The 12,928-nt window shown below is 38.8% G+C and overlaps 1 protein-coding gene across 1 annotated transcript in view; it reads left to right on the top strand.

Annotated features, from left to right (window-relative positions):
* KCNU1 (potassium calcium-activated channel subfamily U member 1) overlaps positions 1–12,928 on the top strand; it is a 265,469-nt gene that overhangs the window by 125,819 nt on the left and 126,722 nt on the right. The gene's annotated exons all lie outside the window — the stretch shown is intronic.

Below are 12,928 nucleotides of genomic sequence, written 5' to 3' on the forward strand. Positions count from 1 at the left end.
CAGTAAATGTCTTGTAAATAACGGGAAGACTTAGGAAACTTAATGTCTTTTCAACGATAAACATTTTGGGTCCACTTAGCAGGTCTGCATCCCTAGCCCTTTGTCTCTCAACCCCCTACAAATTCCCTGGAGAAGCACCACCCTGGACTCTCTTGGCCCCTCCTGGTGTGAGCCGGGAGCTCTGCTTCCTTCTTCATCTCTAAATCAACGCCTCTCCCTGGTTCTCCTACTGTGTTTTCAAAGCTCACTGACTCCGGAACAAGAAACCCGGCATCACAGGCACCCATGTGTGCTTGCTTCCTGTATCCAGAGGCACACTGGGCTAGTGAGCCCAGAAGAGGCACATTCCAGGAGTCCACGTGACCAGGCGGGGACCGAAGGGACTTTTGGGGGCGTCACCCTTCTCCGTCCTGCGCCCCCAGAGCCTCAGGGTCACAGAGGGCAGCCAGACATCACAACCCCATCAAGAGTCATCCCAGGTGGGCCCTCTAAGTAGGGTCAGGAGCGGGTGTTTGGGGCCAAGGCCCAGTCCCTGCCTCGCACTCCCCCAGACAGGCGCTTCCAGAGAGGACACACTCCCCTAAGGCTGCGCCCTGGGGGCAGACGCGGTGGACCCTGGGCGTGTCCCAGGAGGGAGCCACTGAGGCTTTGCGCCTGGCATAAGGCGGGAGGGCGGGAGGGTGGGGGGGCGTGGGTGGGACGCAGAGGAAAGAATGTGGTGTTGGGCCTGGAGCAAGAAAAGGCTTTGTATGTTCTTGCAGCAAAGATGAGGCAATGTGGCTGGAGCACAGTAGAGGTGAGGAAGTGCGGGACGGCAGGGGAACCAAGTATTCTATCTAGGTTGTCTAAGACCGAGGGGTTTCCCAGGGCTATAGACTTTCAGTCTTGAATCTGGGAAAGTCCCAGGAAGGCCAGATAGCTGAACACCTCAGATTCAAGATGAATTTGAAAAGACTGACTTTGAAACCACCCACACATTTTTTTGACTCATTCATAAAAGCTAATATTATTGCAATAACAGTATTCAAGGGACAGATTACCTGGCTGTTTAAATTGAATTGAACCTCTTGTTTTCATAGAACAATTTTCTGGGAAAAGATGCCTAGATAGTTTCTTGGAAAAAAATTGGTAATACTTTGACAATTTTAAATAGCAAAACTTTGGAAAATGAGAAAATTCCATTGATGACAGATGAAGTTTACTTAATCGTTACTTAAGAATAATCAGATCAAGCAAATGATATGAATGAACTTTAACTTGGAAACTGTGATCTTATGTTCCACAGCTACAGGTGTATGTTGTGTGTGTGTGTGTGTGTGTGTGAGCTATAAAGCAATACTTCCTCCCTCCCTCCCCCTTCTTTCCTTCTCTCCCTCCCTTCCTCTCTCCCTCCTTCCTTCCTCTCTCCGTCATTTACTATCAATGCCATTGAGAAAAGCAACTGAAATAACTAATGGTATCTTTTCTTGTATTGCATTTTATGCTTTTTAAAATGTGATCATGCTACCTTATTGAACCCAACACAAATTCTATCAAATTATCAGGTGTTATCTGCAACACAACATAATATTATGAAAAGTGAAGTGACTTAAACATCACAGAGTAACTTAATAGAAGGACTGGGGCTGGAACTCAGGGCTCCTGACTCCTAGACCAGAGTCCACTGTAATCCTAGCCTATGCTAGTTAGCCAGCTTAATGATAGGATTTGGGGGAAATTATAGGTAGGCTTAAAGGAAGAAAATATTAACTGTGGCAACGGTTGTAGAAAATGTTATACTTCTCTGGAAATGGCTCCACACAGAGCAGAGTCATGGTAGCTCCAAACGACACTTCTGGGTCTCCTTACCTCGTGTCAGGCCATCTTCACAGTAACAGGGACTAGACCCTTCATCCGGGGGTGACATTTTGCTGCCACTCATGCATGCTGAGAGGCATGACGTTTTCTTTGATAACATCAGAGAAAATAAAAGCAATTGCTCTCCTTCTGAACTTAACCTCTGCTGGACCAAAAGGTCTGCTGACAGGGCAGTGATAAAAGCAAGGAAGGAGAGGGTCCCACAAAGAAGAGAGGAGGAGAGCAGATTCCTGGACCCAAACAGCAATTGACTAATCTTCACACTAGCAGTAAAATTGCCTTCTATACCTGCAATCCATACTGTGCCTTTTTCTTTAAATTGAAGTAGATATGACACATATTATATTGGTTTCAGGTGTATAACACAGTGATTCAACAATTATATACAGTACTAAATGCTCACCACCATTAAGTGTAGTTACCAACTGTCACCATACAAAGATATTACAATGGTATTGGTTGTATCCCCTATACTATACTTTCATCCCTATGACTAATTATTTTGTAATTGGAAGTTTGTATTTCTTTATCCCCTTCACCTATTTTGTTTATCCCCCGAAACTCCCTCCCCCAAGGCAACCACCGGATTGTTCTCTGTGTTTATGAGTCTATTTCTTTGTTCTTTGTTCATTTTTTCCATTTTTTTAATTGAAATAAAGTTGATGTACAGTATTATGTTGGTTTCAGATAGACAACATAGTGACCCAATAATTATATACATTGCTAGAAGCTTGCCCCTGTTACCATGCCAAGAGTTTACAATATTATTGGTTGTATGTTATATATCGTACTTCCATTCCCATGATTAATTTATTTTACATTCTGCAGTTTGTACCTCTTTATTCACTTCACCTATTTCACCTATCCTTCCCCCCTTAAGGCAACCAACAGTTTGTTGTCCATTTTTATGGGTCTGTTTCTTTTCTGTGTATTTTGTTATGTTTTTTAGATTCCATATATAAGTGAAATTGTAGTATTGGTCTTTCTCTGCCTGGCTTATTTCATTTAGGGTGATACCCTCTAGGTCCATCCATGTTGTTACAATTGATAAGATTTTTTCTTTTTTATGGCTCAGAAATAAGCCATTGTGCATATGTACCACGTCTTCTTTATCTGTTCATCTATTGATGGCCATTTGGGTTGCTTCCATGTATTTGTTATTGTAAATAATGTTGCAATGACCGTAGGTGTGCATATATCTTTCAGATTAGTGATTTTGTTTTCTTTGGGTAAATACCCAGAAGTGGAATTGCCAGGTAGTATGGTATTTCTATGTTTAGTTTTTTGAGGTAACTTCATATTGTTTTCCACAGTGGCTGCACCATTTTACATTCCCACCAACTTTTCTCCACATCCTTGCCAACATTTGTTATTTCTTGTCTTTGCATGATGGCCATTCTAACTGGTGTGAGGTAGAATCTCACTGTGGATTTGATGTGCGTTTCCCTGAGGTTTAGTGATGTTGAGCATCTTTTCATGTGTCTGTTGGCCATCTGTATGTCTTCTTTGGGAAAATATCTATTCGTTTCCTCTGCCCTTTTTCAAAATCAGGTTTTTTTTTTGGTATTGAGTTTTGTGAGTTCTTTGTATGTTTTGGCCCTTATATGTATCATTTGCAAATGTGTTCTCCCATTCGGAAATGGAGAGCAGAAGCTTTTCAGTTTGATACAGCCTCACCTTGTCCATGTTTGCTTTTGTTTCCTTTGCCTGGGGAGACAGATCCAGAAAAAAATTATTAATGGTGCTGTTCAAGAGTTTACTGCCTATGTTTTCTTTCAGGAGTATGATGATTTCAGGTCTTTAATCCATTTCAAGTTGACTTCTGGGCGTGGTGTAAGGCAGAGATCCAGTTTTGTTCCTTTGCATGTAGCTCTCCAGCGTTCCTGACACCATTCTTTGAAGAGACTGTCTTTCCCCACTGTCTACTCTTGCCTCCTTTGTCATGTATCAAGTGGCCACGCCTTTCTCATTGAGGGATAAACAAACGTTTTGAAGTACTTCCTTCATATGTCCTCCCAAGATTACTAAGAATGTGGTACCTGCTCAGGTGAAGAACCAGCTCTTTGGCACACAGATGGCTGGATGTCATTTCACTCAAAAAGAGTTGTTCTGGAATTGGTTGCCTGAACCAAATAGACGGCCAAGCCACCTTAGTTACGAAGGTTGTAATTTCCTCAAGGTCATGGGGAAAGTCAGTAGAGTCGGCTCTAGAATTCTCTTCTTCTAAAGACCTGGTGAGGACGCCGGCGTTCTCCCTCTGCTCACTCATTTGCATCGTACGAGTGAGCACCGTTGTGGTTCGTGACTCTCATCCTGGAATCGCTCATTGTTATCCCCCCGGTGTTAGGACTCTGTAATACACTGAATTCTATACTTGGAATTGTTACCATGTGCTGATGACATCATAGAAGGCTGACAATTCTGCCTCCTGATATCTCAAACCAAGACACAGAGTGGTAATAGGGAAGACCTTGTGAAAATGTGCTGCACACCTTCCAAGCAGCGTTTATTCTTTCCCCTGTGTGAGCTCCTTCAGTGGGCTCCTCATCTTATTCATTTTCAGGATGATCCGGAAGGCCACAAAAAGATGGCACAACATCAACGGAACAGGAACTCTCCCAGTCAGTTCCCCTGTTTGGGATCCTACTGTTTGAAGATTAGAGACAGGTTTGGCATGTGTTTGTGTTTAGGAAATGAGTGAGGCTTCACATGGTTTTCACAAGCTAACAGAGATGTGAAATGGGAAGCTCTCCCTCAAGGGTGGGAAACAAGACCACAGGCCACCATTCCAAAGGCTGCAGGTACAGAGCCAGACCTCTCTGACCACTTAGAGATACAGTCGTATAAACGGTTGATGATGAATGTCAACTCTGGAAACAGAGATCACTGTCTGGAGAAACATCCACAAGCATTATGTCTACATCTCTATTTTGAATTTCAAAATGACAATCTGCTAGGAACTATGAGGGAGGCAAAAAGGAACACCAAGGCCAAGCTCACCTTTATAACTTGTTCATGCATGATGCATATACATTCAGGTGTGCACACTGCTCTCCATATACCACGTGAACATGTCACCCTGAGTAGAACATATGTACACGCAGAAACCCATGCAGACATGCACACACCATTCAGCCACAAATGCGGAGACACTATTTATACCCAAACAAGCTTTGCAAGTGTGGCTGCTGTTGAATAACAGCTGGCAAATGATGATGACAAGAAGAATGGTATCTTACCCAGATAAGATTTTGCTTAAGAGCTTGAAATTAAACTCTTAAATGCTACATAATGGCTCTTCTATTACTAGTGGTCGAAGGAAAGGAGCTTTGTTATGCCCAGTGTGCTTTGATTCCCAATTTTGTTTCTCCAACTTTATTTTTCTGATAGATTATCATAATTACCATAATAGGATATGTTTCACCTGTGCATCATCATTAATACTGAGAAGTTGCTTAAAACATTTAATGCTAAACATTAACATGAAATAACAGAATTTATAATAACTTGGTAACTTTTTAAGGTCATTGGTAATATCATAATACAGAATTCAAGATTTTTGCATTCAAGAAGTACCCAATATTGAAGTTCATAGGTTTTGTTGCTAAATGAGTTCATTCTATTTTTAGATTAAAGAATTTAAGCAGTGGCATAAAAACTGGGGAAAGAATTTTGAAGTACTGACTTCTTAACAAGACTGAGAGTACAAAAATGGGTAATGGGTATGGTGCATCTGCCTTCTACATTTTTTCTTTTTTTTCCAGTGCACAGTGAATGGGTAGAATTATTTAATCTTAGACTTCTGCTCCAGGAAATTTATCTTCTTCCCATTATATTTTGTGTGGTTACAAAAATGTGAGAACCCATTTGTCCATAAACAGTCGCTGTATTTTCATGTCTTACCTTGTATGTAACTCATGTCTACTCTTCAGTCCAAGGGTACCTTTTAATTTCAGATAGGGAGTAAATATTACGAATTGTTGAGAAGTGTAGGCCAAACAACCAAAATACTCTACTGTTCTGCTTTTAAAGCTTGAGGAGAGAATTTGGTAAAAGTTGAGTGACTTCTCAATAATTTGCTATATTTACTTTAATTGAAAGTGCTCTAATTATCTTTAAGCCTTTGGGAAAGTGGGCCTAATGCAAAAATGTCACAGACCTAGGTACTGTGAAAGTTCTTTCAGAAATTATTTGGAGAGTCATAATTTTCTCCTGAAATGTGCATTTTTAAAATGTTTACTACAGTCCTAAGTATGATTTTACCATATCTAAAGGCCAATTTGTTTTCCCACAGAAGGCACCTCTAATTTTATACTGACATTTAAATGAGTGTTCTGTACTAATAGTATAGTGAATATTTTTTAAAAGTCAATTCTCAGATGACGTATCAGGGAATGCATGTGATGGGTCATTATTAGAGGGCAAATTGTCAATCAAGATATGAACTTGACGTAGTAATTGAATGAGACTTCACTTCCTTCCATTCAGAAAATAATAAGTAAAAGAATTAAGTCATTTTAAAACCCTCCACATAAAATGAGTTTTTCTAAAAGTCAGAGGGTCCTAGCGTGGCACTGTCAATTCCAGTTTACTTGTGTCTTTCTCGGTGGTAGTTCAAGACTATTAACAGACATGGAAGCTAGTTCAGACACTGGCCTCATTGCCTGCTCGTGGGTGAGTCATTTAGTTTTTCTAAACCTCAGTTTTCCTTATCAGTATAAAATGTACTTAATCATACTAACTTTGTCCACTTCCCATAGGATTATTGTAAATTTCAAATATAGTAAGTAAAGGAATTTTGTAAATATGAGGACGGGTTATCATTTCAGCAAGATACGGAAATAAAAGCAACATAAAATTGCTGAAACTTCTTTCTCAAAAAAGCGGATACCTAAGTAATCAACTAAAAAGCAGTTTGTAATCTTTTTTCTTGGTCCATGCATCTTGATAGAAGAGGGTAAGACTTATTCCCGGAGCAGAGAGAAGCGCACTGCTCCCAGTCCTGACCACCACGAGGCCAGTTTGGAGGGTCTGGGCCTGGGAGCCAGTAGAAAGGCAGGATGAAGACTGCAGATTTCAAAACTGAAAAGCTGAGCAGAGGAACAGTAAAATGCAAAACCAGTGAAATTCGGTTTATGAAATGCTGAATAAGCGCCTGTCTGGTTCCCTGGGTTGGACAAAGTGGAGTGATTTCTGGCTCCGTCAACGGCAGGAGGCTCCATCGACATATATAAAATGGATTACTTTCTCTGAGATCCAGCTGACTCTCAATTCCTTTCTCTTGCCTATGGGAACTCACCTTGTCAAATACTAGCGGTGGTAAACATTTAAAAACCCTCTGTGAACATATAGAAATGTTGCTTTCAGCACAGACCTTTGAGTGGCAAATGTTGGTAAGTACATTTTTCCCTGGTAGCTTGCTAATGGACTTCAGCCATGAGTGTGATTATAGTAGGTAGGTATAGAAGATTTTATCACCCAAGTAAGTAAGCATCAGGTGTTCCTTGGTGGCATTCTCTAAAATATAATGCCTCCCAACTGCTCTCTCGCTGTGTATACCCTCTCTATCCATTATTCTGCTTGTCTGCTTGCTTTTGGTTTTTGAAATGAATATAATTACTTGATTATATTTGCTGTTTATTGTCAGCCTATCCACGAGAAAAAGCTTTATTAGAGGAAAGGTTGTGTGTGTGTTTTGTTCTCCTTCATATAGATGGGTGTCTGGCATAGAAATTTTGAAAATTTTTATGTTTAGTGGGTTTATCTGGCCTGAAATGTACAGCTGTTTTCCCCTCTTTATTCCAAGAGCCTCTTTTCTTCATTATACAAACTAGTCTGTTTGCTCCGCTATGATATTTATCATGTTACTTCCTGTTTTAATCTAGGTGACTGGGACATATTAAAACTCAATTTAGGTATCATCTCCTCAGGAAAATCTTACCTTATCGCCATATTAGGCTGAGGCCCTAATAAGTTAAGCTCATTATTAAGCCTCTAAGCTTCTGTAATATCCACTGAACATTGTTATTAAAATTATCTGTGCATATGGCTGTCTCTCCTAGTGTACTGTGAACTCCTTGGGAGAACAGACTATGTCGTGGAAATGTTTATATTCCATTGTCTAGAAATAGCAGATGCCTTACAGATGAGTATTGCGGTAGTTTGATCTGAAACATTAAAAAAATAGAATCTTTAATTTGAGTGTATGCTGCCATCAGATGGTAGTATGGTAGAAGCAGATGTATGTGAGCTAGAGATGATACTCTGCTTTTTGTGTAACTAGTAAAAACATTGCTCTTTTCTGGCTAATGTTGTTTAATTCAAATATAAATAATTTTTAAGACTTACTTGGAAGGACATAAGTACAATTGCTTTGATACAATTTGCAGAGAGTGTTCAATCATCTGGGAACATGCCTCTCTTTTCTCTTCTAAAGTTTTGGTTATTTTCTGGAATCCCTGTCTGTATGACCTATTAGAAAAGGATTTTGTGAAACTTTCTGATTATATCAGGGATTTCTTGATTAACATCTCTTCAAATGTTCAAATCATTTTTCATTATATGAGGATAAATTGGGAATGATGTATTAAAGGTCACTGGGGTGAGGCTGAAGAGAACTTACACCACCATCCATTGTAAGCGTTGCATGGAGGGAGTGGGTGGAGAAGGCATGATCATGGATTACCATACCTATAAAAATTATTTCTTTAATGATGGAAATATTGTTCTTTCAATATGTTACAGCTGATGATGAAGTAGTTGGAAAAACTAGAGGCATGGAGTGAAGGTTAGATTAGAATAAATAGCACTGAAAGGCTAATTGAGAAACTCAGTAGGGGTCCCAAGCAAATATTTTATGAAAGAGTAAGAAGAAAACAAAATGTCTTACAGGTTTCCTTTCCAACCATCCTTTCTTCCTTCCCTTGTAATTTTATTACGTCCTTTCAACAAATAATTATCGTTTGCGAACTATATGCAAGGCGGACACTGTAGACAAGGTGAAAATGCAGGCATGAGTCTTGTACTTAAGGGACTTAAATTCTAGTGGGGAGATGATAAATATAAACAGATAAGCTAAATTCAGATAGTGATCAATGCTATGAGGGAATTACAAGGGCTATGTTTGAGATTTTTGGTGGTTATGGAGTTAGAGCACATTAGATACAGTGATCAGGGGAGCAATCTCTGAAAAGGTAAGATTTGAGCTGAGACATGAAGAACCAGAAGGATAAAACAATTGAAGAGCGAGGGATCAAGATTCCTGATAGAACAGACTCGTGGAAGGAAAGAACTCAGATCACATGTATCAAAGTGAGGCTCCTGTGTCCGAGGTCGTGGAGGACAGGGCAGAAGGTCTGAGAGGAGACGGGGGGGAATCACGCAACCTTTTGCACTTACAGTTAAGGAGCTAGGCTGTTCAAATGGAATAACTTTACTCTAATGCAGGGGGCAGTCACTGAGGGTTTTTTAAGCATGGGGTTGACATGGTCTAATTATGTTTTAAAAATTCAAGAGGGAGAAAAGTTTCAAAGTAAAGGAAAAAGGTATACCAGGCAAATGATAATAGAAATTGCACAATACACTATTAATTTTTATATCAGATAAATCTTAACATGCAGATTACCTCAGTAGTGATGTTCAAGAAATTCCAGACTGATTGTTGTAAAGTTTCACTCCTGAGAGAGGCTGAGACTCCACTTAGTTTAGGTATTAAGTCTTTGGTGGAGCTTTTGCATCTGTTTCTTTTTAACTATAATAAGCAGAAACAAAACTGGAGTAACTTAATTAATAAGAGAGAGCTGATTAAAATGATCAAACTCCATATGCTGAAAATAGACATTAAACTTACAAGTGTCTATGGACTATCTGTAAAAATGCAGCATGTATTAGGCAACAAAAAACAATCCCAATTATAAACCTTACAAAGTACAGACAGCATCAGCTGAACACTGAGCAATAGTAGGTAAGGAAGTAATAAATAAACCCAGAAAAAAAGAACCAAAAACAAAGACCTTACAGCTAAATATTTTAAAATCTCTCTCTCAAAAAACTCTTGCTCAGAGAAATCAAAATAACAATTGCAGTATATTTAGAGCTTAAAGATCATGAAAACAACACATATTCCTTGCACCTATAATATAAGATGGGAGTGGTTCTGGGTTAAATGCCTAACAATAAAAACTTATTTTAATAAATAAAAATAATTTAAACAAACGAATTAAGTATCAATCTCAAAAAACTAAAGAAAACACATTACACCTAAGAATAAATGTAAAAAGTCAGTGATTAATGAATTATAAAACAGCTTATTATTTGAAACAAAACAAAACAAATCAATCACTAGCCTAAACAAGAACAATAGAGGAAAAGCACATTAAATAAGGCATTAAATGAAAAAAATAAGTACAGGTAAAAAGGACATTGAGAGATACATATGCAATTAAATTTGAAAGTTGGATGATTCCTTAGGAAATATAAACTATCAAAATTGATGATGAAAGAAAGAAACATAAACAGACCAAATACCTGGAAGAAACAAAGATGTTATATCATCACCACCACCATCTCCCCTCCACCCCCTCTTCCTCGGAAGTCTAGATAATTTAAAAGTCCCGTCAACCAAATGTTCAAGGAGTGGCTATCTCTGATGCTAATTAAACCAGGGCATAGAAAATAAACAAAAGAAAACATTTTATTTTCTTTTTCAATGAAAGCACAATATCTAGATCAAGACCGCCCCCCCCCGCCAGACATAGTAAGTAAAAAAATCAATCTATAGACTAATGTCCTTAATACCTCAGGGAGCATATGTGGCCAGCCACCCATCTGAAGAACACGAGGAAGGAGGAAGAATGGGGGAGAGGAAAGTGAAAGAGACGGAAAGAGGAAAAGAAAACAAGGAAAGAAAAGGGGAGGAACAGGAAAATTCCAGTAATCAAAGGGAAAGAAAATACTATCTTCAGAACAGGATACCTTCAGAAACCTTTCTATAGATTAAAACATGGCCAAGTATTGATTGACCCTGCAGAATCTATGGACTTGTTTTAGTTATCACAAGGTATGTTTTTTGAACTACCTGTGGGAGATTTTTTTTCGGAATTTAGTTCTAAATAGTCGTAAACAATAATTTCCCTTTTTTCAGGGTAGGGGGGATGGCACTGGGGGATGTTGTTAATTTTTAGAACCAAATTTATGGCTTATCTTTATTAAGTATCCTATTTTTAGCTTCATTCTAGGTAGCATTTTATGTCCACATCCTATGTTTCTGTCTTCTCTGGCTTCTATTTCTTCAGGTAATGTAGCACTTTGTATGTCATTGAATCCTTAACTCCTTTCTGTAAATGTATAAGCCTTTCTGTAAAAATCCCTTATCTAGAGAGCAACAGTTGTCAGTCTTGTATACAGAACAACTGAATGAGCAAAGAAAGCATCACAATTCCCTTGGAAATGAGAATATTTCAGAAATGATGCTGGGAAAATTGGCTAAAATTTATTTTTCTGGGTTTTGCTCATTTTCATAATGAAATGACACTTGTAGGAAAAATACTAGAAATGATCAGTCTTTTCATACTTTACATTCACTGTTTATTTTAAAAAATAAAATTTAAAAACTTTCTCCACCACCTTGAAATGAGTTATATCTTCATCTGTATGTTTTCCATTTCCATGTCCATTAAACATAAATATTTAAATATATTTCATCTTTTATACTGAATATACAATAAGCATCGGGAACTTATTTTGTTACATAGTCTGAGACTATGCTTTAGTTTAGACATCTTCAGCATATGATAATAAAAAACCCTGGTAAGAAATACTACACTATATTCATACTGATTATTTGTGGATGATCACATTGTCTGTTTATGCACATAGTACAATATCAAAAGGTATCAGAAGGTACACAATAAAGCATCAGTTTCTTTCTAACCCCTGTCTCCATACACTGCTTCCAGTTTCTTTCTTTAAACCTGTAGACTGTCAGTAATCATTATCAGATATATATATATTTTTTTAGTATCATTTGAATTTTTAATAATGAGATCACCATTATTCACAATTGATTTATGTAATTTTTAAGCAAATCTGAAGTGGGGCAAGAGTTCTTCCCTGAACCCCTCTCCCTGGCCCTGCTGCCAGGGTCTGCTGTTGTCAGACCTGGCATGACCCCTGGTCCCTCCCCAAGGGGTTCCTAATTGCCTATCACCCACTGTCAAGGTTGCCTCCTGATTTTTTTAAAATTTTACTTTGGTATCATTAATCTACAATTACATGAAGGACATTATGTTTACTAGGCTCCCCCCTTCACCAAGTCCCCCCCACATCCCCGTTCACAGTCACTGTCCATCAACATAGTACGATGCTTTAAAATCACTACTTGTCTTCTCTGTGTTGCACAGCCCTCCCCGTGCCCCCCCCACACTATACATGCTAATCGTAATGCCCTCTTTCTTTTTCCCCGCCCTTATTCCTCCCTTCCCACCTGTCGTCCCCAGTCCCTTTCCCTTTGGTAACTATTAGTCCATTCTTGGGTTCTGTGCTTCTGCTGCTGTTTTGTTGTTCACTTTTCTTTTGTTCTTATACTCCACATATAAGTGAAGTCATTTGGTACTTGTCTTTCTCCGCTTGGCATATTTCACTGAGCACAATACCCTCTAGCTCCATCCATGTTGCAAATGGTAGGATCTGTTTTTTTCTTACGGCTGTGTAATATTCCATTGTGTATATGTACCACATCTTCTTTATCCATTCATCTACTGATGAACATTTAGGTTGCTTCCATATCTTGGCTATTATAAACAGTGCAGCGATAAACATAGGGGTGCATCTGTCTTTTTCAAACTGGACTGCTGCATTCTTGGGCTAAATTCCTAGAAGTGGAATTCCTGGGTCAAATGGTATTTCTATTTTGAGCATTTTGAGGAACCTCCATACTGCTTTCTACAATAGTTGAACTAATTTACATTCCCACTGGCAGTGTAGGAGGGTTCCCCTTTCTCCACAGCCTCATCAACATTTGTTGTTGTTTGTCTTTTGGATGGTAGCCATCCTTACTGGTGTGAGATGATAT

Source organism: Manis javanica, chromosome 12, assembly GCF_040802235.1.
Source record: "Manis javanica isolate MJ-LG chromosome 12, MJ_LKY, whole genome shotgun sequence".
NCBI classification, from domain to species: domain Eukaryota; kingdom Metazoa; phylum Chordata; class Mammalia; order Pholidota; family Manidae; genus Manis; species Manis javanica.